The following is a 27,668-nucleotide window of genomic DNA, read 5'->3' as shown; positions in this document are numbered from 1 at the left end:
TAGATTAAAATGAGAGCTAGTTTCTAGGGAGAAATGAAAGAATAATCCTACATGCTTCATATAAAAAATCATGGTTTTATTTAACTTATGTTGTCCATTTCACTCTTATGTCCCTTGTCCCTATGGATATTCAATTTTACAGCTGCTGAGGTAGGAAAAGATCTTGGGATTCCAAGTAATTGGAAAAATTTTATGTGCAGAATGTAAGCCGAGCATGACCTTGATGAATGAGGTAGGCAGGCTATGCAGAAGAATACAGCTAGGCAGAAGAATGCAGACATAGTAAAGGAGGAGATAGAACATGTGAAAGGCTTGGCAGTGAAACAACTAGTGCGGCATGCTTGTTTGTAGAGTCATCTAACACAAATAAGTGATTCACAATACATAGCAGTAGCAACTATAGTTGGCTTCTTAGGGAATGTGGGTAGAGGTTAGAGGGTCTCAAAGATCACATAGTGGAGATGGAAACTGAGATTCCAGCCATTAAGAAATGACTGTCAGTACATCAGCAGTGAAGTGATCTGATGAGTATGGTATTTGTAAAAGACCATGCTGGAACAATAACGGGATAAATTAATTAGACAGGGAATAATCAGGGAATTCTCATAGTCTGGAGATTCTGGAGTAATTTAGATGTGATGTGTGATAAGACTTGTGGTGAGAAGAACATTTAAGGAAAGGAATAGAATGAGAATAAGTACAGAGCAATGTGTCTGGTCAGTACCTAAAATTTGTTAGTAAAAAAAAGAGGAGATAGAAATCAAGCAAAGGAGACAGTATTTTGGAGAGGTAGGGAAGAAAATAAGGTCAGATTGTTGTCAAGGTAGCCAAGAGAGGAGTGAATTTTAAGTAAGGGAGATGTGTTCAATACCTGGCACATATTTCAGACAGGTCAAGGGTGAAGATACAATTAAATATATCTTTGTACCTTTAAAGTCACATCTTGTGGCCAATTTCTCCTAGAGGGTAAATAACAACCAATGTACTGGTCAGGCTTTCTCAGAAGTGCGATAATCCTTTCAAGTTACTGAGCTCTTTCTTCATTGTGTTAGTCATGGACCAAAAGAAGCCTATTAACCTAAAAGGTTAATCTGCTTTAAGAGTTCTTTCCCAGCTGCATTATACAAAGCGTATACTGATGAAAGGAAGGGGCCTTTTGGAGCAGTACAGAAAATGCAAGGCAAATTAAGGAAGTGAGAGTTCACTATGGTTTGAAATTGCTGGGGGAGGCTCACTTGAAGATGTAGGATTGGAACAGGATTTTGAAAGATGGGTACAAAATGAAAAAAAAAACTGTGAAAGGGTAAGGATAGTTCTCATTAGCTATGTTTGACTTATATTAGTAGTGAGGGAGGACAGAATGAAAATTTAAAACAAAGCTGTATTACTTTTTTTCTGATAGTATTTACTGCTATTGGCATTGTGGTTTTACCTACAGAAGTTGAGAGTAGTTTTATTTATTCTTTTCATTTGGCGTAACTAATCACGAAATTTTATCTCCCACTAGCATGCATAAAATCTTGGGCTGACTTTTTCAGCAAAAGGAAGGGTAATTTTATAACCTAATAATTATCCTGTGCTTTCCATTGCAATGGCCACTAGTCACATAAAACAATGTTATTTGTTATATATAAAACATTACTATAAAATTAAAATTAATTAAAGCTGATAAAATATAAAATTTCTACAGTTGCACTAGCCACACTTCAGGCACTTAGTTGTTACAAGTGGCTACTGACTACTGTATTGGACATCATAGCATATAGTGTTAGACATATGAACACTTCCATCATCCTTCTATTGGATAACACAGAGAAACCAATAACATGCATTAGTAGCTGCCATATAGTTGAAGATGGTTGATCTTGCTTGTGAGAGCAAACTTGTAAGAATTGAGGTATGGGAATCATTTTCGTATTGAGACTATGGTTGGTTTATATAATAATTGATGTATTTATCAACTTAACCATGTGCACTGAGAGCTCACTTTGCATCAGGCACTGTGCTTGACTTTGGGGATATAATAGCTAATCCAGAACAGATATATCTATGTCTTTCAGTGAACTTCAGGTCTAAAGAGAGAGATGCATTTTAATTAAGCTATCAACCAAACAAATGTGAAATTACAATTATAGCGTAAAAAAGGAGACATAAATGTTTTGTAAGAGGATAGCTATTTGTCCTAAACATTTAGTCAAGAACTACTTCCTTGTGGACATGAGATGAAATCTGAAAGTCGGATAGCACCTGACTAAATATGGGGAATGGTATAGTAGCAGGACAGGAGAGGTAAGGAGGAGATATTTTTAGCAGACAAAACAATATATATAAAGTCTTTATAGAAGAAGAGAGAGAAAATCACATTCAAAAAGCTGAAAGAGAGTCTGTGACTGCTTCCTTGACCTTAAACGTAATCTTATAAAAGTTGGTCTCAGTAGTACAAATTGTTTAAATTGGGCATCCCATTCAGTTTAGTAAGAACTGTTTGATTTTAAGTCAAAATTAGGACACTAGATATTAGAATTTTATATATCAGCAGTAGCTGATAAGTAAAAGTCATTGTTGATTCATGAATTATTTGAATAAATAGGCACTTATTAGCAACATTCTTGACCCATAAAGTATTTGAAGAAATGGACACTTCGAAGCAATTAATCACTTTCTTCACTAAGGCTTTTTCTCATTGTGTTCACCTCTTTAACCATCTTGGCCCAAATCAGTCTCCCTACAAAAGATAATCCAGTTTCAAGTCCTGTTAAATTAATACCATCATCAATGAGGAAATAGCCCACATGGAACACACTCTGATGTGGAAAAACACATTTATACTAATAATACAAAAGCTGTACTGTGAAATTAGGGTATAATACTAGAATCACTGAGGTTAACTTCCTATTCTCTGTAGTGAAAAGTCACGAAGATGTAGTGTACTATAAGCCCATCGATACAGCATGTCCATGGTTGCTCAGGCAAATAAAATGAAGCTCTTAGTAAAGAGTAAAGGTGACATTGGGACTTGTTCAAAGAAGAAGCAAAATTGTGTTGTACCATTTGCTCACAAAACAGCCTTCTAAAGAATAAAGTGATTTTCAGATGCTCAGTTACTGGGATTCAATTAACACAACACTGTGCATCCTCTGTGATGTGCAATGCATCCTTTCTTGAGGTAGAAAAACACAGTTGGCATGATAAATTTTAAGACTGCACTGAAATTCAATAATATAACAAACTTTTTTGCGTGTGATGTTATTGAAGAGACATTTTCTACTTTAGAAATCCTTAATGTCAGAACTATAATAGACTGGAATCCATCTTGAAAGGTATCTCAGCTTTACCAATCCTCCCCTCTATTTCTGGATTCCCCCTTAAACAACTCCATCAGGTAGTTTTACTCTATTTGAAGACACTATTCCTCCCATCAATGGCATCGCTGTTTGGACCATTAGTAAATGAATTAGCAAATGAGTAGACTGCATATATGTAGTCTGCAACTTTAATATATAGGGAATGAGCAAAATATATATTTTGCTTTGAACATACAGTATTTTACATAAAGGCATAACTATTACATCACATTTTAGGGTGTTCTTTCTCTCATTTTTTTTCAGTTTATCCTTCCAATTCCCCCCTATCCATCCTCTATGCCTTTATCTGCCATGCTCTACCAGGGAAATCTTGCCAACAATTTAATGTATATCATTACCATGTAATTATATGCATATGTGTATATTTCCATGGTTTTGTGTATATTTATGTCTGTATGCATTGGTTATTGCTTTTTATAAATGACATTACATTACACACAATTTTTAGTGTTCTTTCTTATAACTTTATTGTGTTGACTCTATGGGATAGCAAGAAAAAATTCTAATCCCTGTTTCACTTCACATAACAGTATTTATTGACCATGAAAATGTAGGAAAGTTGTTTCACTTATATCAATATGGTAGATTATTCTTATAATATACATATTCTGATAGTAGATATTCTTATAAACACCTTCTGGTACAGCAAATCAAAAATACTTGATAAGACTTTGTAAAGGTGTCTTTTTCACACATAAATATGCTGACAACAAAATAAAGTAGATTACTCAGAGGCCAGATATTACCTGTTTCTGGGTAACTTCAAGCCTGAATTTTAATGAATCACGTTCATAGAAGGCATAATGTGAAAACCTTATGCCTGAAGAAAAGAAAGCCTTGTTTTACAGGCTCCAAAAGAAAGCCGGGTCCACAAGGAGGTGATGTACTCATAGAGTAATGCTAGAAAAAATTTTGTCCCTCAGCAGTAGTTTGTGGAGATGTATATCTATCTTGGCATTATCTTCTCTGATAATTCATAAAGGCAAGTTAGGAAGCACATAAATTTCAGGAAGCACTTATTTGTGTAAACCCAAGTAAAAAAAAGTCTTAAGTACTTCCTGATTGAAAATCATGAACACTTGACAGAGAAAAACATAAATTGTTTCTTGGAAAATATACCAATAATCAAATATTCTTCAAAAAATTTTTGCTACTAGAGCTCCAACAAATATGAATTCAGAAATAAATAGATAAATGAATAACAAAGGAACACTCTGAAAGCCAAAACAATGGATCAATCCCACAGAAAATGTAGCTAATTGACTTTGCAATACAAAATATAAACTAAACGTGTTTAATCTTTTTAAAGATGTGAAAGTGGTATGTAAGAAGAACTAAATGTTATATAATGAAAAATGACCAGAAATGTTAGATAAAAAAAAGAAATAAATACCTTATTTATGGTTTTTAGTATAGCTTAAAAACTATAATAACTAAAACATAAATGAAGGGATGTGTCCAACATAAGATTAAATACAATTGGAGGAAGAATTTATAAACCAAAAGATATATCTGAAATAGCCAGAGTAGATTCTAAAGACATAAAGATAAATTTTTGGTCACCAGGTGGCTCAGTCAGTTAAGCATCTGCCTTCAGCTTAGGTCATGACCCCAAGGTCCTGGGATAGAGCCCTATGACTGGCTCCTTGCTCACGGGGAACCTGCTTCTCCCTCTCCCTCTGCCTGCTGCTCCCCCTACTTGTGATTTCTGTGTGTGTGTGTCAAATAAATACATAGAATATTTTTTTTAAAAATGACAGATTTGAAAGGAGATCAGATATAGAGAGGACAGAAAAGTAAGTTCCAAGATAGGTCAGTTGGAGTTTGAGAACTAGATTTAGATGAAATACATCAATTCTTTTTTTAAATTTTTTTATTTAATTTCACTTTAACTAATATACACTGTGCTATTATTTTCAGAGATAGGATTTAATGATTCATCAGTTGCATATAACACCCAGCGCTCCTTACTTCAAGCGCCCTCCTTAATGCCTGTCACCCAGTTACCCCATCCCCCACCCCTCCTCCAGCAACTGTCAGTTTGTTCCCTATAGTTAAGAGTCTCTTATTGTTTGCTTCCCACTGTTTTCATCTTATTTTATTCTTCTTCCCCTCCCCCTATGTGCATCTGTTTCGTTTCTTAAATTCCACCTATGAGTGAAATCATATGATATTTGTCAGTTTCCTGAATTTAAGTATTCAAGATTGCACTAATTGGTTTGGAAACTAACTAGGGCTGACAGATGATGAAACTATACCAAAACTTCTGATATAACTAAAGCAATATTAACACGAAAATTTAGTGTTTTCTAATATTAACAAAGAAAAATAAAAATTAACACAGTCAACATCCACCTTAATAGAACAAAAGAATAAAAGAACAATTGCAGCATAATCTTAAAGATCTTAATGAAAAATAGAAAGCAATGCAAAGATAAATGTTGCTTTTTGAAATGTTTAATACAATTGGCAAATGTATGAGATGTATCAAGAAAGAAGGAAAGGAATTATAAATAAAGAGAAAGTTATGTACAGAAGCATCAATAATAAAAATGATAAAAATAAGAGGCTATGGCATCTTCTCATTGGAAGACAAATTGCTTATAGACCTGTCCATTTCTGCATGACTTGTGAGCAAAGGAAGAGCATCGGTTCCAGAGTATCCTTATTTTTTTCAAGAAAAGTTTTAGTTTACAGAAAAACTGAACAGGTAGTACAGAAACTTCCTTGATGTTCCCCCTCTTCACATAGTTTTCTCTTCTTTAAACATTGTATATTAGGGTGATACATTTTTTTACAATGAAAGGACCGATAATAATATTCTGTTACCAACTGAAGTACATAATTTATACTAAGGTTCAGTATTTGTATTGTCAAGATCTAACCTGAAGTAGATTCCACATATATAACATTTGATTAATTGAAAATCTTTTGATATGTTCTTTCAACCAGTGTTGGATTTTTCTATTACTGAATTCACAGATCCACTTCTTCTCAATGGTCTCCTGACAAACTTTCCATCTCTAGAAATGCACGGACATTTTCCTTAAAAGCAACGATGTCATTCACACATCTGAGAAGCAATAACGATGTTTGGACATTTTTAAAAATTACTTAAAAATATTAGCCATAATAGCAAAATAGAAAAGGAACAAATACACCAAAATATTGTAAATACTACTTGTTTCGGCATTAGTCAATAAAAGTACTTTTATGTTGAATAAAACCTGTTGCCTATACATCTCTATTTTTTTCTGTCAGTTTCCCATTTTCACAGGAAACAAATTGTTTCTTTCCCTTTGGGAAATAAAATCTATTTGTCCCAAATGGATCTCAGAGTGTGTGTGACAGGAGTAGGGTAGAGGTAGGGGAGAGAGGAGAGAGACAGTGAGAATCTCACTAGGCACAAGGATATGCCAGTTAGGTTGAGGAAGAATTTTTTTGAAAATAGTTTGATAGATTATTGTTATATGCATCTTTTAACAATTGAAATTATGTCAATGGGTAATAGGATACAATTTTCTCTCATATCATATTTCACGTTTCATCTTTTGCCATTTACATGCTTGAAGGTCACAGACATGGTAAAGAATATTAAATGGAAATTAAAACTATTTTTCTGCAGATCATTTAAGCTAATGAAAATGCTGCTTGGATTAGTTTTGGAAGCACTGATCGATTGAAATTTGAGGCACTTTATTACTTTGTGATTTACAGTGCATTCTTTCTACAACCATTATTGCCCATGGTTATTTACTTTGCCCGTGATAATGTTCTTGGATGAAAGATGTTTGATTCTAATCCGAATCCCTCTTCTTTCAAATTTATATACCAGTCAGAAGGCTTTATTAATATCAGGGTTTAAGGGAAACAGACACTTTTTCTTATTATTTTTAAACTTTCATTTAAAAGTTTTTAGGTAAATGCACTTAAATAATTTATAGCCCTAATTAAAATTTTATAAATATTTTTGCAATAATTTCCATTTATTTTTACATACACGTGAATTACTTTTGACATATTACCCAAAAATTGGACCACAGTTTTTTAAGAAGCATTTTTTTTTTCTGAATTACCATCACAAGTTTACACATTAGGTTCAAACTCTTCACAAACTGCCTTTGCATGATGAATTAATTCTTACCTTCATCCATGTTCAAACTCTAGGTGCATGTTTCGCAATGCTTTTTAAAAGTCACCCAAATCATTTTGTAATATACTCTGGTCTTTTTTAAAGATTGCCCTTTAATTTTGTGAACCAAATTTTTTCAGTATAGTTTCCTCCTAATCAGAACACGAATTATCATGTAAAATATCACCTCTCCTCCTGTTAGTGAAATCATGAATTACAGAGATGGCTTTGTGACTCCTGCTGTTAATTTTCTGAATGCTTCTACCAACATTCCCCTGACTCTTGGAAGCAGAAAACTGAATTTACCACTGAGTTGCCAGCATGTTCTCAGTCCCAAAGGGTTGTTCCTTTCATAGAAGCCATTTAATTTTATCATTCGATCATTGCATTACTAATCGATTGCTAATTGATTCTTCATATCCTTTTGCCAACCTTCTTTCTCAATGTTAAGAGTCTTGCCTACTCTGGATTTTGGTTAAATTCAGTTGTGACATACAGTATGTCATTTCTCAAAATTCAAATCCTAATCCTAAGAAAATCCTGAAAATAGATAATGATGTTTGATTTAATTCCAGAACCTCTGAATATTCAATTAATGATATCCTCTAGAAGACAGAATTTTTGCTAAACAAATTAAATTTTATGATGTATTTTTTATTCAGTTATAAAAATCTATTCTGGGTTTGTGAAAAAACCTATAGCAGTGGGTGCAAATTTCTACAAAGCACATCAGTAAACCAGGTATATTGCTCCTCTTAAAATAAACTGCATGGATGTTTGAGTACTTAAATTCTTATTTCTGGTCAGCAGGGAACAAAAACATGTTGTGCCTCAGTCATGTCCTGAAGATCAAATATTAAATAAAACAGCATTTGAAAAGGCAACTTACAACTAAATATAAATATAGCACAACAAACCTTTCACTCATCTAAAAACTGGTATAGTTACCTCTTGAACAAACGTTTGGGCAAGAGAGAGGCTTGTTCTATCTGAGGAAATTGGCCTAATGCCTGAGCTAGCAGACCAAGTCACTAAGGAATTGAATAATGCCTTTGGCTGACATATCAAGCATTGAATAAAAAAAGAAATAACTTAATCAACCTTAGCTGGAAAAAAAATCAGCTTCTCTAGACACTTAAAAAATCATCTATTAGCTCTGCCCTCCTTGAACACTGTAAGGGTATTTCCTGTGAAAAAACTGCACACCCATGGCAGAGGCTGTGGGCTGGAATATGGGCATTAAAAGAGAATTGATTTGTATTCCAAGAGTTCAAATGTATCCTTATCTTCAGGGCCTTCTACTAGGTTGTTTCTGTTGGTTCTCCTTATATCCTTTCACTTTGCATATCCCTGGGATCAAACACATCCTACATTGGTCATCTTGGGTGTCCCTGCAACCCAGTCACTGAGCTCCTAGCATTGTTTCTAATATCCTCAAACCTCCCTCTACCTTATCTACACATAGAAATCATAGGTAATCAGAGCCAGTGTAAATGCTAAGCCGTGTAATCTGAATCAAACACATTGTGTGAATTGTGTGTGCTTGTAGTTCATGTTTGAAAACCCAAGGTGAACATCAAAGCAGTGCTCACTTTTTGTTAGGACAGTTGTCAGGGTCACAAATGTTTGAACGTAGAAATGTCACTGATCGGTGCTGTAAGTAGGCAATAATGAAACTCTGGATTTCTAGTATTCTGATGTTATGCAATTAATTTTTCCATAATTTGTGTTTTTATTTGTTTCTTTGGCTCTCCTTTTCTTGTAGCATGATTTCATCCATCTCCTGTCTTGCACTGAAAAGTTTATCCAGTATTTGGAGCTAATTGGAAGCTATGGTGGAAAATGCCAAGGAAGTTATAACCAAGTTTGTAAATCTCCCTTGAATTAGGGTAGGAATGGTGGAGTTACTAGACTTGAGTTCTTAACCAGATAGATGAAGAATCTCAGATAAGAGTTTCTACTTCTAATTTAACCACTCAGTGTCTGCATGATGACTCTTCACCTTTGTATCCCTTCTGGTACCATTTCTTAATTTTTCTTCATGTTCTGTTAGTTTTCTATGGCTGCTCTAACAAATTACCTTTATCTTTGTGGCTTAAAACAACATACATTTATTCTCTGACAGTATAGGAGGTGAGAAATCCAAAATCACTTTCTGTAGGGACGATAGCTATATGTATCATCTTGACTGGGCCATGAGGTGCCCAGATATTTGGTCAACCATCATTCTAGGAGTTTCTGTGAGGGTGTTTTAGAACAGAGATAACATTTATTAGAAGATTTAGTAAATCAGATTGCCCTCTGTAATGGAGTGGGCCTCATCCAAATAGTTAAAGATCTGAAGAGAACAAAATGTACTGACTCTTTCCTGAGTAAGGGAGAATTTTTTCCACCTGTTGGCCTTTAAACTGGAATATTTGCTTTTCTCCTACCTTTAGACTTAAATGGAAACATCAGCTCTTCCTGAATCTTGAGCCTGCTGAGCTTTGGACTAAAGCGACAACATTGACTTTCCTGGTTCTTAGGCCTTTGGACTCACATTATAGCTAAACCATCAGGTCCTGAGTCTCCAGCTTGCCAACTCACCTGCCAGTCTTGGGACTCCCATAACTGCATGAGCCAATTCTTTATAATAATTCACATATATGATATCATATATTAAATATGTATCATATATGAAATACACGAGTAGAGTTGACCAGTGAACAACACAGAGGTGAATGGTGCCAAACTCAGCACAGTTAAAAATCTCCATATTATTTTCTGATCTGTAGAAACATAACTACAACTAGCCTACTTTTGACCAGAAGCCTTACAGATAACATAAACAGAGGATTAATCCATATTTCATATGTTGTTCATATTAGAGACTGTTTTCTTACAATAAAGTAAGCTAGAGGAAGGAAAATATTATTAAGAAAAACTGAAGGAAGAGAAGATACGTTTATAGTAGTGAACTGTATTTTTCGAAAAAAAAACTGCTTCTCAGTGGACTCGCACAGTTTGTACCTGTGTTGTTCTATCTATCTATTGATCTGTATCTTTATTTCTGTAGCTTTATCTCTATCGCTACCTATATCTCTACATCCTGTGGGTGGTATTTCCCTAGAGACACTGAGCAGGACACTGGCTTTTGGAAAGAATCTATTTCCTTCCTTTTCCAGCTTCTAAAGTTCCATTATCTGGATCCCTTGGCTCATCTTTCCTTCCACCAACTCTCTCTGCTACAGGAGAAAGCGGTGGAGCACCTTGATTCAGTTGTAACACCACCTTCTTTAGTCAAAATCCTTTCTGCCTTCCTCTTATAAATTTAGGGCCACTGGTTAATCCAAGATTATTTCCCCATCTCAAAATCCTTAATTTAATCACATCTACTACGTCTCTTTGTTTTATAAACGGACATTCACAGCTTCATGGATTAGGATCTCATATCTTTGGGAGCCATTATTCAACATAGCACATTCTCCTGTGTTATTTTTTTAAGATTATATTGATTACAGGTGATAAAAATCCAGTTAGAGTTTCCTTAATCAAAAAAAGGAGATTGATTATAAGGAGCTGGGAAACCATAAGTAGCTAAATCCCTGGGAGAGAGGTGGGAATAACTAAATTCAAAGAGGTGAACAATATTATCTTCATCTTTTCTCCTTGTTCTTTCATACACATTCATATAGTTTTTTAAAGATTTTATTTATTTATCCATGAGAGACACACAGAGAGAGGCAGAGACAGCAGAGGGAGAAGCAGGATCCTTGTGGGGAGCCTGATGTGGGACTTGATCCCAGGACCCCTGGATCACTACCTGAGCTGAAGGCAGAGGCTCAACCACTGAGCCACCCAGGCATCCCTCCATATATTTTTTTAATAACTTCTCCCTTTCTCTGTCTCTCTGTTCTGTCTCTGTCTTTCTCTGTCTCTGTCTCTCTCTCTCCCTCTCTCTCATTCTCTCTTTCTCTCATTCTGTCTATGTCTCTATCTCTCTCTGTCTCTGTTTCTCTCTTTGTCTCTCTCTGTCAGGAGACTTTCTCTGTTCTTCTGACCTTCAGGTTACCAATTTTCCTGAGCTTGGCTACATGATGGGGAACATGGCTGCTGGCAAGCTGACATACATGTCCCTGATCCCAAACTCAAAAATGTAGAGAAGATGTTTTTAGTTCATTCAATCCATGTAGTAGGTCTTGGGATGATGAATTCAAACATCAGAATAAGGTCCCATTTAGCAAGACTGGTTCCTCCTTAACCATTTGAATTTGGCAAGTGGAACAGGGAACAGAAATGTCAGTGACTGGAAAAGTGGCAAATTTATAACTGGGAAGGCAATTGAGCAGGTGTCTTCTGAAATGTATTCTTGAAAAAAAAAACATTTTAGGGGCTGAGGTAGGGATAACACTTTGCAATAATAAGATTTCATATGAAATTATTTTAAACTATAAAATAGCTAAGCATTATTTTTTTTATAGATGAGGATATTAAAATTCAGAAATGTGACGTGACTTTTAAAAGTCGGCTAAAACAGGTCTTCTAATTTTAATATTATTATTCCTTTCTTCAAGTAACTGAATTTGAATTGAAATAACAATAAACTAAGAATTAGGCAGCCTAGGCTTATATTTTGTCTTTACTATTTACTACAAATTATCCTGAAAAAAATTACTTAAAACCCCCCTACTCCAGTTTCCTCTCCTCTAAAATAGGGATGAAAATAGCTTATGCCTAGGGTCATGTTCTGAAGTTTAAATGAGATAATTTGAGTGAGTCTCTGTATAGTTGGTATTTTTTAAAAAGTAAATAAATGGCAGATAATCTTTCCCTAATTATTTGATAGAGTGTGGAGCTGTTCTATTTTACAAAGAATTATAGTAGAGTTTGTTACTAGCTTAGCCTAGTATTCACTAAGAATTGAAAGCAGACTAAAACTTCCCCTTTGAGTATCAATGGATTTTAGTACTGCTACTTATTAGCAGAAAGAAGCATGTTCCAGGAACAGTTTTCCTAGGGGTTGAGGTGGGCATGGAATATCCCAAAGGGCCTCAAGGTCTGGATGGAAATCCAGAGCAAACTGATTATACTGATAAATACTTAAACTGGCTCTCAAGTGGGATTTCTTCAATGAATTTTTCTTGCCCAAAGGGAAAGGCAGCTTCTCCATGTAATGGAACCACTGGCAGCAATAATCTGAAAGCAAACTGGTAGACAGGGAATAAGAAGATGAGAGCCAGTGTCTTAGGCATTATTATAAGAAGATGATGTGGATAATCTTCTATTACAGTTCCAAAATGCATGATTCTTTATTTAATGGAAATTTTTAAATGGCAGGGGGATGTTTCTCTACGAAATCGATTAACGTTAGGCACATTGCATAGTATTAATGTTTCCCTCTGCTCTTTTTGTGGCATGTGCTCATTGGATAGATAAACTCAGAAGTTTAAGAATAACCTTGGATGTGGGACTAGTTAATATACATTAGGTTGGGTAAGCTTGTGGGAAATATTTTGTAAAATGATAAAGATTAAAATTACTGAAAGACATGGAAGTTTATCCTCTACGGTTCACATAGTAGCACAACTAGTAGCTTTTAAAAAGCTTTTTTATTTGTTACATGTTTCCTTTTAATTCTTTCTTATACATTTAAAAAACATATTTTTTTGCTCTCAAGGGCAACTATAATTGTTGTTTAATTAAATATGTCAGTTATGTTTTCTTGTCTAGTGGATTTCAGCTAATTCAAATTATACATATTCTATAGAGAAAAATAAATAAGAAGTCTTGAAGTAAAGTTTTAAAGATTTTCTTATTAGTTAAATCATTAAATAAAAGCAAAGAGAGTAAATCCAGTCAGTTATGTAAAAAAAAATTAGTAATTGCATAAGTTTTAAAAGTTGGAACTTAACAAAGGTATTTGATAGATTCATAAACTCAGAATATTGAAAAAATACATTGATTAGATTCTTAAAATGACTGGTGGAAAAAATGTAAAATAACTTAACATTGAAAAATCTTAATTATCTATTATTTGAGATCTTAAACATAAAATATTTAAAGTGACTTTCGTCACTCTACATTTAACTAGTTTGTTCTCTCATAGCCAATAAATCCTTAGAAAATAAAAAAATTTAAAAATGTGTTAATGCATTGAGTCAACCAGCCATTTTATATTCTACTAGCTGAAATAGTATATACTGTCAATCATTATGTCAGCTTTTAAGAATTGCTGCTAGAACTTTTGGTTCCAGACAAGAGGGAGTAAATACATTATGCCTTATCCCTCCTGCTGATTACAGCTTAGAATCCTGGACACAATACATAAGGGAAACCTGAGAAGGTTTGCTTGTAAACTTTCCAAAGAGGTAGAGGTAGAGGGAAGCCAATAGACTAGCCTTGGGACTTGAGGAATGACCAAGTGGCTCGTTCACTGGGATTCTTTTGTTTCCTTAATAATCATAGCTTGGGAACCAGCAGAGACCACAATGCAGAAAGACCTGCAGATGCAGACCAAAAAAGCACCAAATAAACCCTGTTCTCTGATGCCAAATGAAGAGGGGGAAGGCACCTGAAGGACAGATGCCTTTCAACTGAACCTACCCTACTATGGGCCAACAGTAGGAAGAAAGCAGTGCCCTTCCGTCTTCACTCACTGCGTGCTGCGGAGACTACAGGGCAGAGCTATCTCAACTATCCCTGCCATTCATTACCTTTCTGTTCTGTGTTCATGAAGACTTGTTCACTGTATCTGTCTTCTTGTCTAAACTAACTCTTATTTATCCCATCCAGTAAGATTTTTCTTTCAGTAGCTTTGTTTTTCATTTCTTTAACAATTTCTTAATTAAAAGGCCTGTACCTTTTTTTTTATAATATCATGTTTTCATTGTAAAACTTACATTTCTTCTTTTATCTCTTTAAAATAGCCAGATACATAGATTTAAGATATTTTGTGATTTTTGTCTGCGAGCTTATCTTCAGCAAGAATTCATGTTATGTATTTGTGTTACAAATATATCTGGGGTGTGAAAGCATAACTGTGGTACTCTTCAGGGTTCCAGACTACTATTTATTTTAGTTTCTATTCCCTGGCAATTTAGTTCAGGCAGATGCCCTAGATATAATCAAGAGTTTAGATTCAGGGTCGTTGGGTCTTACGGTTTCCCCAAGATCCAACCTCCCTGCTGGGTCCTGAAGTCCAATATTTATCTCCTCAGCATGCTGAGACTGGTTATATTACACTTTTGCTTTTGAACAATTGTCTCTCTCTCTCTCTCTCTCTCTTGCCTTAAGATTTTGTTAATTTGAGAGAGAGAGAGGAAGGGGGCAAGAAAGACCACAAACAATGGGTAGAGGCAGAGGGAGAGGGAGAAGCAGACTCCCCTCTGAGCAGGGAGCCCTACACAGTGCTGGATCCCAGGACTCCAAGATCATGACCTGAGCTGAAGACAGACACTTACTTGCCTGACTACCGAGGTGCCCCTGTCTTTCTTTCTTTCTTTCTTTCTTTCTTTCTTTCTTTCTTTCTTTCTTTCTTTCTTTCTTTCTTTTTGTGTTTACATGACATATATTTTCATCTCTCAGCCTTTCTGTATACTTATATTTAAGGTTTATGGCTTGTAAGGTGTATGGTTGGAATGTTTTCTTCAAATCAAATATGACCATCTTTATTTTTAAATTTACTACACAATATTTTATCCAAACTCACACTATATATAACATAATTAGGCAATAATGCAAAAATTAATACCCCAAAACCCATCCTACAACTGAAGAACCAGAATGTTACCTAATAGATTTGGAACTACTTTTATGTCCTGTCCTGATCCCATCTCTTTGCTTGTTCTTCCCCTCATTCTTTTATTTCAGAATAATGGCACATATAGAATATTCAGCTGATCTCCTGGCACTGGGAGTCACTTGTTTTTAAAAGAAGTTGGAGAAATGTCAATTCTCAGTTAAAACTGAGTATTAATTAGCTGGCTGATTCAGATTTCCACATGAAGTCTTTCTATCAATCAAAAACTCCTTAAAATGTTTTTGTACTTCCTACATTGTTAAGATACTATCCAATTAGCAATGAGAAAAAGAGTAAATAATCAAATGCTTCCCAACTGCCACATGAAAAGCAATTATTTATAAGTTCTTCAAATGGTATATTTTAGGCAGTTCATAATATTAAGGTGAACATAGCACATTGAAAAAGACATATTTCAGCTTGATTAAAACACAAGTGGTATTCTCAGACTTTTTTTTTTTAACTCTAGCAGTTGCTGTGGCAACCAGCTGCAGGCAGGTGTAACCGGATGACACCACTCCTACTTGTGCCTTGTATCTCTCCTGGGTCCAGCCCTAGCAGTTTTCTGTTGCTTCTTGCATGGATGTCTGTAGGAAACCATTCAGCCATTCTGAAGTACTCAAAATCAGGCCATGTAATGTAGTTAGCTCCTCGTGGTTCTACCCTTGACCAGTGGGGGTGAGAACCGTGGATAAATAATAGTCATTTTGCCTGTTAGGTAGAGACCACTGAGCTACACTTTACATGACCCCTCTGGGTGGTGCAGAGAAGGGAAGAGCCCCATGTGCCCAACACAGCTCAACTCCACCACCTTATCGTGGCTTTCACACTTTCCCAGTTTCACTTTCTCCATCTCTACCTTCCTGTTCCTTGGGGTCACTTCCCCAAAGGAGCCCTCTTTACCTAAACCAGTGTCTCTGGTTCTCCTTTGAAGGAGGTGGCAGTGGAACCTGGACTGAGAGCTCAAATGAATAATTTTTGCCTTCTAAATATTTTAAATATGAGCCCTTTGCTTTGGCAAATTTAATAGATAATTTATGGTTAGTAATTGTAAGGGATGGTTTGAATCTTTGTGGTGAAATAAGTTGCTGTGACAGTTGTCTAAATAGCAATTAATCTGCCTCTTTTGTGTGTGTGCTCACGCACGTGTGTGTTAACATTGTCTTTATGCAAAGTAGTCAGCAAAATGGATATTAAATCAAATTTGTGTAAAAGAACTTTTTCTATTGAATCAATAGTCCTTGAAAACTTACTTTCTGCTGTGCACTATGTTAAGCACAGAGTTAAAGATATAAAAGATATTGCCATTTCCTTCAATAGTTTTATAGTTTACTGGGGAGGACAGATGAATAACCCGGGGATTCTAATGCAGTGCAATAGGTCTCCCTGTTATGGGGTCACTGAGGAATTGCCCACGTGGGTATTAGAAATGGTTTGTGACAGAAAGGAACGTTTTGGTAGAGTTATGAAAAACAATGATAACAATAATTACAGGAACCCATTTGGTGTGAGTTATGTGCTGGTAGGTGCTAATGGTTTATCTGTATTACTGGATTTACTAACAATCTCATGTAATAGAATCTAGTGACATTCCCACTTGGCAAAGGTAGAAAGCAAAATTTAGAGAAGTTCAAAGGCCTGCCCAAACATGAGTAAAAAATAGCTCAGTGTAGACAGAAGAATAGAATAACAGATTTTTGAAGAATTATTCAGACACTGAGGTTTGAGAAAAACCTGCTAATATGAGAACTAAGGCAAACTCTTCCTAAGGTAGGAACATAGGAGGTTGGTCAGAAATGGAGGTAGAGGGGAAGCCAAAAGCCAAGTCATAAAGGCTCATGTCTATAATACTGAGTAGCTAGAAATCTATTCAAAAGAAATAGAAAAGTTTTCTAAAAGATATTAAGCAGAAGACGGACCTGCATCACCCCGTAATGAATGATGAAGGTATATGATACAATGCCATGAGGCACAGTTAATGGATTTTTTGCAACATGCTAACCTATTTTCTCTCAGCCCCTAACCTATACTTCCATTCTCTCCTTTGTAATGCTGGGAATGGGATGCTGAATTTATACTTCTGCTCTTCCAGTGAGTCCCTGTTAAATTTGCCAGTAGAGGAGGGGAGGACTGAAAGGCAGGTGGATGTGAAAGGGGATACGTTACTTCCTGTCTTGTTCTTTTGGTGTTGTCATCTCAGCAAGCCCTCCACTCTGACAGAAGCATTGGTTTTAGCCTATATCTTTGGCTAACACTCTCAGAATCAGGCTCATCATGATGAAAAGTGAAATAAGGAGGAGGCAGTGAGGATGCTCCATGTCAATTTTTTTTCATGGAAAAATTATATAAATCTCTTTTCTTTACAGGATATTAAAAAAAAACAACTTAAATTTTTAGAAATCCAGTAGCTGCATATGCAAACTGAAAGAAGTTTGTGATGTTTCAGTAAGTGGACATATATGTAAGATATTTAACATATTTGTTCACTCACTCACATATGTATTCATTTTTAAAAACTATGTATCATAGCTTTCAAGGTGCCAAAAGAATATATGTTATGTGGACACTGCCATTAATAGTAAGAATTCCTTCTTTTGTGCAGCTACTGTTTCAGTGCAGGGGGAAAAGGAGAAAATAAAATCAGGAAGTAGCCTTATAAATAAAATAAGATGCTCTCATGTAGGGAGAAATGTTACAAAGATAATGAACAAGGGCAATAGGATAAAATGTATGTTGGTTAGGAATGTATTTGGCTGCAGGTTACCCCCCCCCCCGCAAAAAGGCAACTAAGCCATAAGCATGTTTATAGTTTATAAGAAGTCTGAAAGTAATTGGTCTCAGGGATGATGGTCTGGAAGCTCAGCAACGACATTAAGATTCAGGCTATTGCCATCAGGGAAATACAAATCAAAATCACAATGAGATACCACCTCACGCCTGTCAGGAGGGCTAAAATTAACAACTTAGGAACAACAGATATTGGCGAGGATGTGGAGAAAGGGGAACCCTTTTCCACTGTTGGTGGGAATGTAAACTGGTGCAGCCCCTCTGGAAAACAGTGTGAAGGTTCCTCAAAAAGTTGAAAATAGAGCTACCCTATGACCTGGCAATTGAACTACTAGGTATTTATCCAAAAGATACAAACATAGTTATTCAAGGGGGTACATGCACCCCAATGCTTATAGGAGCAATGTTCCACAAAAGCCAAAGTATGAGAAGAGCCCAGATGTCCATGGACAGATGAATGGGTAAAAAAGATGTGATATTGACATATATATATCAGCCATCAAAAAGAGTTGAATCTTGCCATCTGCAATAATGTGGATAGAACTAGAAGGCATAATGCTAAGACAAATAAGTCAGTAAGAGAAAAACAAATACTATATGATTTTACTCATATGTGGAATTAAGAAATAAAACAGAGAAACATAGAGGGAGGGAGGGAAAAATAAAATAAGATGAAAATAAAAGGGGAGACAAACCACAAGAGACACTAAACTCTAGGGTCACTGGGGTGAGGTGGATGGGGGGATGGGATAACTGGGTGCTGGGCATTAAGGAGGGCAGTTGATGTCATGAGCAGTGGGCATTGCATGCAACTGATGAATCACTAAATTCTACCTCTGAAACTAATGAAAAAAACAGGATTTAGGCTATTGCTAACTTCCAGCTTTACCATTTTTTTAACATGTTGACCATTCTTTCTCATCTCTGTCTACATATGACTACAAGATGGTTTTCACACCTGAAAGCAATATATTTTCATGCCAGGTAGTGAAGCAGAAAGGAAAAGGCAGGGGCAAAAATCTAGGTGAGAATCTTAGCTATTAGGGCTAGAAGCAGCAGGACTAGCTGAAGGAACAAAATGTGAATTTTTGTTTGTGAATGTATGTGTGTGGGGGGGCATTTTGTTGTAAAATCAATGTGCAAATAAAAATATAGTTAGAATTTCCTTTCTCACATTACTACATGGTTGGCATGATTTTTAGTGTTTTTTTTAACAAAGAACATTACCTTGATTCTTCTATTATTTTTTTCTCTAAAAAACTGTGCAACAGTTGTTGAATCATAGTTGCTAATAGGTGTTAATAAGCCTCCCAAGATGAAATACTTGCGTGAAAAACTAGTAATGACATTCAGGTTTGTATATGTGCTGAAGAAATTGGCAAAACCCCAAGTCTGACGATTCACTTCCATATGGGAGCTAGCCACTGGAGGAGGTATGGATATCCCAGCGAAATGACCTTCTGGTCTTGATTATCTGGATAACCTTGGTTTGTAGATTAATAGTTTTTCAGCATACTGTCTTTCTGGAAATGGGTATAATTAAACTTGTCACTCAAGGGTACTGTATGATTTAATCACTTAATATTAAGTAAAGCTCTCTGATATCCTTAAGCAAAGGATCCTATGCAGATGCAGAAAGAATATCATTATGAAGACACAATTTTAGCATCTTGCTGAGCTCTGAGAAATTACACTACAGAGTCTTTTTCTAATACCCACAGAAAGCTGCTCTGTAAATGTTAGTATTTATAAAGCATTTTAACATATATTAGACACATTTTAAAGGCCTATAATTAAGGTATAAATTGAGACATTAACAAAAATGTCTCGCAACATTTGTTTTTGGCAGTGGATAACATTAAAACTTTTTAGACATGTAATTTATTTAGAAATTGCCTCATACATACCTTTTACCCACAGTGGTATTTGAAAAATTTAGAGCATGGCAGCTTCCTACCTCTGGAGTAAATTCATTTCCATATGCCTTTAAATAATTTTATTTGTATTTATCTATGTATTATGTAGGGATTATAAATACATACTGGTAAAAGTCAAAATACTTTACACATTTAGAAGCAAAGGCTATAGTCTCACTTAATAAAATATTAGAATAGCCTAGCAAATATTTATTTCTTGAAGCACTTGAGAGAAATCTCACCGGGGATAGAAAAACTTTACCCAAGATCAAAGGCTTTGTGGGAAAGGAAAGAAGGCAGTGGTGAGGGTAACGATTCCATATCCCTATCCTAGACCACACTGCTTCCCTGTAAGCCAACAGCATTCTTAATGATTTCTGTAGGCTTTGAAAGCTTAATAAGCAAGAGTACACACATATTTTATGCCTATGGTGAATAAGTAGCTTTATGTACACAGATGATTACAAATGTATCATTTCCAACCTCTATTTCAAGAGAAAAATATAACTTTTTCCCTGGCAATTTGAAGAGCTGTGTTGTATAGTGAATTACAATAAAAACTTGAAGCACAAAAACATATCTCTTACTAATGCTTCCATGAACCATGCTGTTTCTCAGTGAGTGTTTGACATTTATATATCTACAGTACATAGATATTCTACAAGGCTAGACACTGGGGAAAAATATACCCAGTAGGTATTGCACATATATTCTCTATTCTGTTTATAAAGAGAAGTGACATAGTAATACTATGTCTTGCTGTAATAATCCAAAAATCACGTGTTTGCATCAGAACTGCTCAGTAAAATGGCATTTGTTTTTGTGTATCAGCCCTGACAGTTGGTTGATATATTTATATTAGAGACTTTGATAAATTAAACAGGACATTAGTTATTTTTATTTATTTAAATTTTGCTATAGACATCTGTAATCACCTCACATGCAAGCATCACGTAGGTGTTGGAAATTTGGCAAATTCTATACCTATACTCAGAGAACTTGCAGTCCAATGGAAAGAAATGAAAGATATCAGGAATTTCAAAAAGGTGAAAAGGAAGAAAATGATATTTGACCATATCTGTGAGTGTCTTTCTTTCCCTTCCTTCCTTCCTTCCTTCCTTCCTTCCTTCCTTCCTTCCTTCCTTTAAAAAAAAATATTAGAGTGGAGAAGAGAGGGTGGGGAGAGACAGAGTGGGAGGGAGAGAGAGAATCTTAAGCAGGTTCTGTGCCCAGTGTGAAGACTGACTCTGGACCCCAAGATTATGACCTGAGCCAAAATCAAGAGCCTGATGCCCAACTGACTGAGTCACCCAGGCACCCCTGTGTTTGTAAATTTCTAAGGCAAAAATGCTTCTCTAAGAAAAAGGGAATGGAATCCTTTTCTAGGAAACAGGATGGGGGAGATTATTTAAATCTTATCATATGACCAAAGCTATGCTGACCTCAGAGAATATTTCAAAGAAAAACTATACTGTTGTCAATTTGGGGGCTATTGCTAATTTTTCATATCATACCATGCATTATTTTTCTACTATAGGCTTGCATTTGGTATATTGACATGATTTGTTTCTTCTACACTTTGTTGAATAGCAAATAAAGAAAAATTCAGTTGATCACCAACAAATTTCACATAAAACATAACTTCCAGCTAAACTTCTCAGGCAATCCTAAACCTGTATTTGCACTAAGTAGTGACCAGGATTATCAGCTGTCACATGTGGATTTTGAGGCAGGTCACCACAACCCAGGACTCCGCATTATCACTCTGACCTGATTCATTCTGCTCATTTACCTTCTCCAGCTGAGCCTTAGAGATGTCTGGGTTTGGGACTTTTAGTTGATGGAAAACTTCCAGCTGTTTTAGATGTTCTGTTTCATTCTACCCATGTTGAAGATTATGTTTCGATCTTCGCTCAGCAACTTGGATATTCTAACAGTAGCTGCCATTTATTGAATATCATTTGTGTTAGAGGTCTGCAGGTTTAACCTAAAATAGAAGAGACGGTAAGTAATTCAGGCACTGTGGACCATATGGCTTCTGTCACAACTTGTCAATTTGGCAAAAACAATGATAGGTGATACAGAAATGGTGGGTGTAGCCCTGTACCAATAAAACTTAATCTATAGACAGTGAAATTTGAATTTCATATAATTTTTACTTGCCATAATATTTAGCTCTTCTTTTGGTTTCTTTCCAACTATTTAAAAATGTAAAAATCATTCTTAGCTTTTAAGTCACTCACAACAAATGGTGCCTGGGTTTAGCCAGTGAGCCTTAATTCTCCCACTCCTGATCTGTGTTCCAGTTACTCAACTTTCTACTCCAGACAATTGTAAGACATAATCATTACTGTTTTTATAGCTAGAAAGATATAAGTTATCTAAAAGTGTGGATCTAGTCAATCTTGAGTGCCAACCATTGAGATAGATGCTGGGAGGATGGTAGTGGCAGTGCTGTGTCTTAGATAACTCTGGTTCTTCTAGTCAGAACGTGACAGATACTTTAAAGGATAAAATATGCAATCAATGAAATTGTTAAATATTGGTTAAAAGATAAGTGTGAACTAAAAGTCCTTTCCCAAACCGTCTGGCTTTCTCTTCTGTTCCATCCTCTGCCTTCTAGGCAGTGTTCCAATATGTCTAGTTGTTTCCCAGGAGCATAGAAAGAAAGGGCTCTTTTACATCAAGCATTTATTTATATTCCCTCTTGGCAACCTGGGCCACATTAGGATGCTTTGCTAAAGAGCTAGTGCAGGCATGTTGCCTAGTTTGGATTCTTTGGAGGAATGACTTCTTATTATCATTATTTCAGTCCAGTTGTAACATGTGTGAGTGTACATTGTTTACATATAAGGGATTAAACCCTTCCACCTTAGTGGTTTTAGTCAACTGACATAATCTCCAAGAATTCTTCAATTAGTTAAATCTTTCAATACAACTCATAAATCCATCTTAGAGGATGCTCAGGAAAGGCATTGAACAAAGCCAGTGCTCTTCTCTATGGATACAGCATTTTACCCTTTTAAAAAGAGCCCATCAGCAATATTATAACCAAGAAAAGGATCATTTTGTATATTCCTTTGTTCACTTTATTGCAGGGAAGGGATAATGGAAAATGAGCCCAACTATCTCACTTATTACCCCAGAACCCAAACAAGTAGCTACTGTGTGGCAGAAAATATATAGTTCTTTTTGAAGTTGGCTCTTTTATCATAAGTGAAGCCAGCTGTCCCGTTTAATTCTTATGGATAATCAGAGGATATGAATAGTCTGCTTCAGCCATGTATGTTCAGCTGTGTTGTTTTAACAGCTATAGAGGGTAGGGGCTCCCCCTTTCCTTCCCTCTCTAAGCAAAGAACACCTCCGCTTCTCATAAACCGGGAGAGCCTTTGCTAATTGCAAGATTGTCTGGCTTAGTCTTTGAAAGGAGTCACTGATTCTTCCACAAATGATTGCATTTATCTTTTAAAATCATTTTTAAAATGGTTCATAAGGAACAACCAGATAGCATGTTAGAGTAGCACTCCATTTGTGGATCACTCCTGACTCAAAGAAGTAAATGGAAAACTTGCTTTCAATAAGACACTTGAAACTTATTTGCACTGAAGCGCCTAAGATTTATATTGAGTCAGGTTTGAGTGATAGAAAGTGTGATTCCATGTGAACAGAATGAACAAGTGAACAGAATTTGCAGATCATTTCATAGAAATGCATCTGTTTGTTAGACATGCTATTTGTCCATGTTTGTGTAATCAGACTGCTTTTCTCTTTAGCAAGCCTACCAATGTGTTGGAGAAACCCAGTTAAAGCAAAAACTGCTTTCAACCTGCTCCTAATATTTTTACCTCAAATAGAAGCTTATAAATGCTGGCAGCAGAAAAGTTGCTCACTAGCATCCAAAAGATATATAGATATCTTCACTGACATAAGTGCACAGACCCACACACCCCCTGGGATGGATATTATAAGAAATGGTGAATAATTGTACATGTTCAAAAATGCAAAATTGAGTGACACCTGGATGGCTCAGCGGTTGAGCATCCGCCTTTGGCTTAGGTCATGATCCTGGGGTCCTGGGATCAAGTCCCACACCAGACTCCCCAAAAGGGGCCCGCTTTTCCCTCTGCCTGTGTCTCTGCCTCTGTGTGTCTCTCATGAATAAATAAATAAAATCTTTTTTAAAAATGTGAAGTTGAATATAAGCTATGGTGTAGCCAGGTGAGGAAACACGATGAGATAGAGTAAGGAGAGGTGGCAGGGATGGAGTTCCAGGATGAATTGTTAAGAAAAATAAAGGTAATAAATATATAACAAGATGAAGTTGAGTATGTGATGGGGTCTTGCTTTTATGTATACACTATAAAAGTATATAATATATTGAGTATACATAGTATACTATACCATAGTAATAATGTATTTGCTAGGTTATATAATTATACAATTTCACAAATTATATAAAAATATACATAAATTATATAATTATACAAGGTATATGATCATATAATTTTATTTATATTGCATATGATCTCTATACAAATATATTTATGTATATTTAATCATATATGATTATATATTTAAGTATATTTGATAATATTAAGAGTAGAATAAGTATATGTTTAATTATCTATACATATTTCTATTTACATTTTAATATCATATGCATACTGTATACATGGAGTGTATATTAAGGTTGGTTGTCTGGGGCAAATGAGAATGAAAGTGTGTTGGTATGACTACAAAGAGGCTGGGCTTTGGGGAGATAAGTTAGGATGTATATTGAAAGAGTTGGAGGCATTTCCTTTTTGTACATTTCCTCCCACTTTGTAGGTTTATGTGTTCTTTGATTTCTTACCTCAAATATGGATTTGTTTGGTAATAAAAATTAAAGGTTTTAAAAATATGAACAATGGTACCTGTGCATGTGCTGTTCTTAATGGAATTTCTAGGGCAAAAGGAAGTTCCACCTGAATCTAACCAGCTCTAGAATATTGGCTGGCGAAAATGAGGAATATTTGCCCACCTTCATATAAACCCCAGAGAAATGCTCTTCTTACACCTAAAAAATTCCATTTTTAACTCATCATTTGAGAATGCGCTAAATCCTTATGACATTTTTTTTAATTTTTATTTATTTATGATAGTCACACAGAGAGAGAGGCAGAGACAGAGACACAGGCAGAGGGAGAAGCAGGCCCCATGCACCGGGAGCCCGATTTGGGATTCGATCCCGGGTCTCCAGGATCACGCCCCGGGCCAAAGGCAGGCGCTAAACCGCTGCGCCACCCAGGGATCCCATGACATATTTTTTTAACCTCTGTAGATATCTTGAGGAATATCTCCTTTTTCTAACCGTTCATCTTAAATGTTCTTGGATATATTGTGTTTCAAAAATAAAATTTTAATGCCTAATGTGTGAGGAAAAGGTTTAGTATATGGGGAAAACACTCATTTTTCTTTGAGTTAAAGGACATATCTGAAGTGGTTTGTCTTTGATTTTTATAGGGTAGATAATTGTCTTATCAATTTTTCGGCTTGTGGGTGTATATGGATACAAACCCATTCAAACATGTTAAATTTGAAATTAAATATTAATGGCTTGAACAAAAGTAACGGCATATTCTGACAAGGAAACATCCTTGTGATTGTAGATTAGAATGTCGTACTTCCCTATAAATTCTAAGTCATAATCTCCCATCTCTATGGCTGTAATTGGCATAGTTTCTCTGGGCCATTAAAGGGTCTCTCAGTAATTGTTGTTAAATTACTGAATCATAGATTTCTCATCCTGATAATTAAAAATATTTCAAATGCCAAACTTAGTTTTGTAGATACTAAGTATTAAACCATTCAGTGTTAACTAGATCTTGCTTAGCTATTTTTAAAATTTTTTCCACTTAGTCATTTTAGTTATGACTGTGAGGCGTAATTTATCAAAAGCACAATGAGAGGTTATCAAACTCTCATTTCAGTAAAAGAAAGAGGAACATTACCCTCAAGAGATAAATCTTTCATTAAACTTTACAAAGACCTTAAGCAGTGTCTACCCCATTTATCATTTCTAGTCTTTTAGAATGCACCAGCTGCCTATGTTTAGAAAGCAGTACAGGGCAGACAGCCAACATCAGGGTTGATGCCTGATAGGTCGGATGGAATTTCTGTTCCGTTTTTTACATGTTCATTCACCTTGGAAGATAATTTTAAAATCAGATATGTTTGGGGCTAAATTTTGGTCTTGTACCAAACTTTTTTCTTTAAAGTCAGAATTTTTCTGAGCTATGGTAAAAATTACTTTATCACAAAAAAATGTTCAAGAGAAAAAAATCACAATTTCTTTTATATGCTGATTTTTTAAATCTTATTTGATGTTAGCATTCTTGTAACATAAAAATACCAACTTGAGGGATGCCTGGCAGGCTCAGTTAGTAGAGCACACTACTCTTGATCTCGGGGTTGTGAATTTGAGCCCCACCTTGGGTATAGAGATTACTTAAAAATAAAATCTTCAGAAAAAAATACCAACTTGATGTTTCTTTTTACTTTCAGTATGTGAGTAGAGCCTTTTATGTTTAGAGTCATTCTACATTATTAAAAGTGTTCATTATTATCTGAAATTATCCTGTTTCATATATATGTGCTTTTTATAGTCTGTCTTCCCCTCTAGAATGTAAGCTCTTTGAGAATAGGACATTTGGCTGGTCTAGCTCCACTCCCTCTATTCTGAACACTTAGCAGAATGCCTGCCAGATTCAACATATATTTTTCAACATATGAATTGGATGAATGGTTGGTGGATGGATGGAGGAATTAATGAATGATTAAAACACTTAATGCAATAGATCAAAAGGCTATATATCTCAAGAGAAGAAATAATCCAAATTCTTTCAACAGAATTCATCCAACATATACTTTTCAACATATGAACTGGATGAATGGTTGGTGGATGGTTGGAGGAATTAATGAATGATTAAAACACTTAATGCAATAGATCAAAAGGCTATATATATCTCAAGAGAAGAAATAATCCAAATTTTTTAAGGTTTTGTTGACTTTATATGTAAGGGCCATAAAATGAAAAAGACATTATAAAGGTCAATCAGGTATTAAATTACAATTTAAGTATTATTTATTCATATTATTTTTATTCCCTCAGATTGCCATTGGTTTTAGTTTCTGTAATTTCTGCTTTTAGTCTCTATTCTCATTCAACAAGTTTATTTAATATCTACCCTTTATTTACCGACTGCATTGGACAGTGAAGTCCAAGACTGAAAAATATAAAGTTCTTATCCTGGTGGAGGTCATAATTTAATGGGGAATATGGAAAGATAAATAAATAGAAGATCACAAACGCATGTGATAAAATGTAGTGAGTGAAGTGTAATATAGGATCACAGAGGAGAGACGTGTGTAAATGGGGTGTCAGGGATGGCTTCTTGGAAGTGGTGCCACTGCAGATGAATCAGGAAGAATAAGTGGGAGTAATCTAGGTGAAGAGATGGAAGTAGAAAGAAAACAACTGAAAGCACTGTTCACAAGATTCAGGGAGTAAATGAGAGAATGTGAAGTAAGAATGGCAAAACATGAAGAAAGACATATAGTCTGGAGTGTGGAGGGCTTTGCATGCCTTTAGAGTCTTTATGAGGATTACATTAAGTCCCTAAAGGATTTTAAACAGAGACTGACAGTTATTT

The sequence above is a fragment of the Nyctereutes procyonoides genome, unplaced genomic scaffold (assembly GCF_905146905.1).
Source record: "Nyctereutes procyonoides isolate TBG_1078 unplaced genomic scaffold, NYPRO_anot_genome, whole genome shotgun sequence".
In the NCBI taxonomy this organism is placed as follows: domain Eukaryota; kingdom Metazoa; phylum Chordata; class Mammalia; order Carnivora; family Canidae; genus Nyctereutes; species Nyctereutes procyonoides.
The sequence above is the reverse complement of the archived record's forward strand: the minus strand, read 5'-3'. Positions refer to the sequence as shown.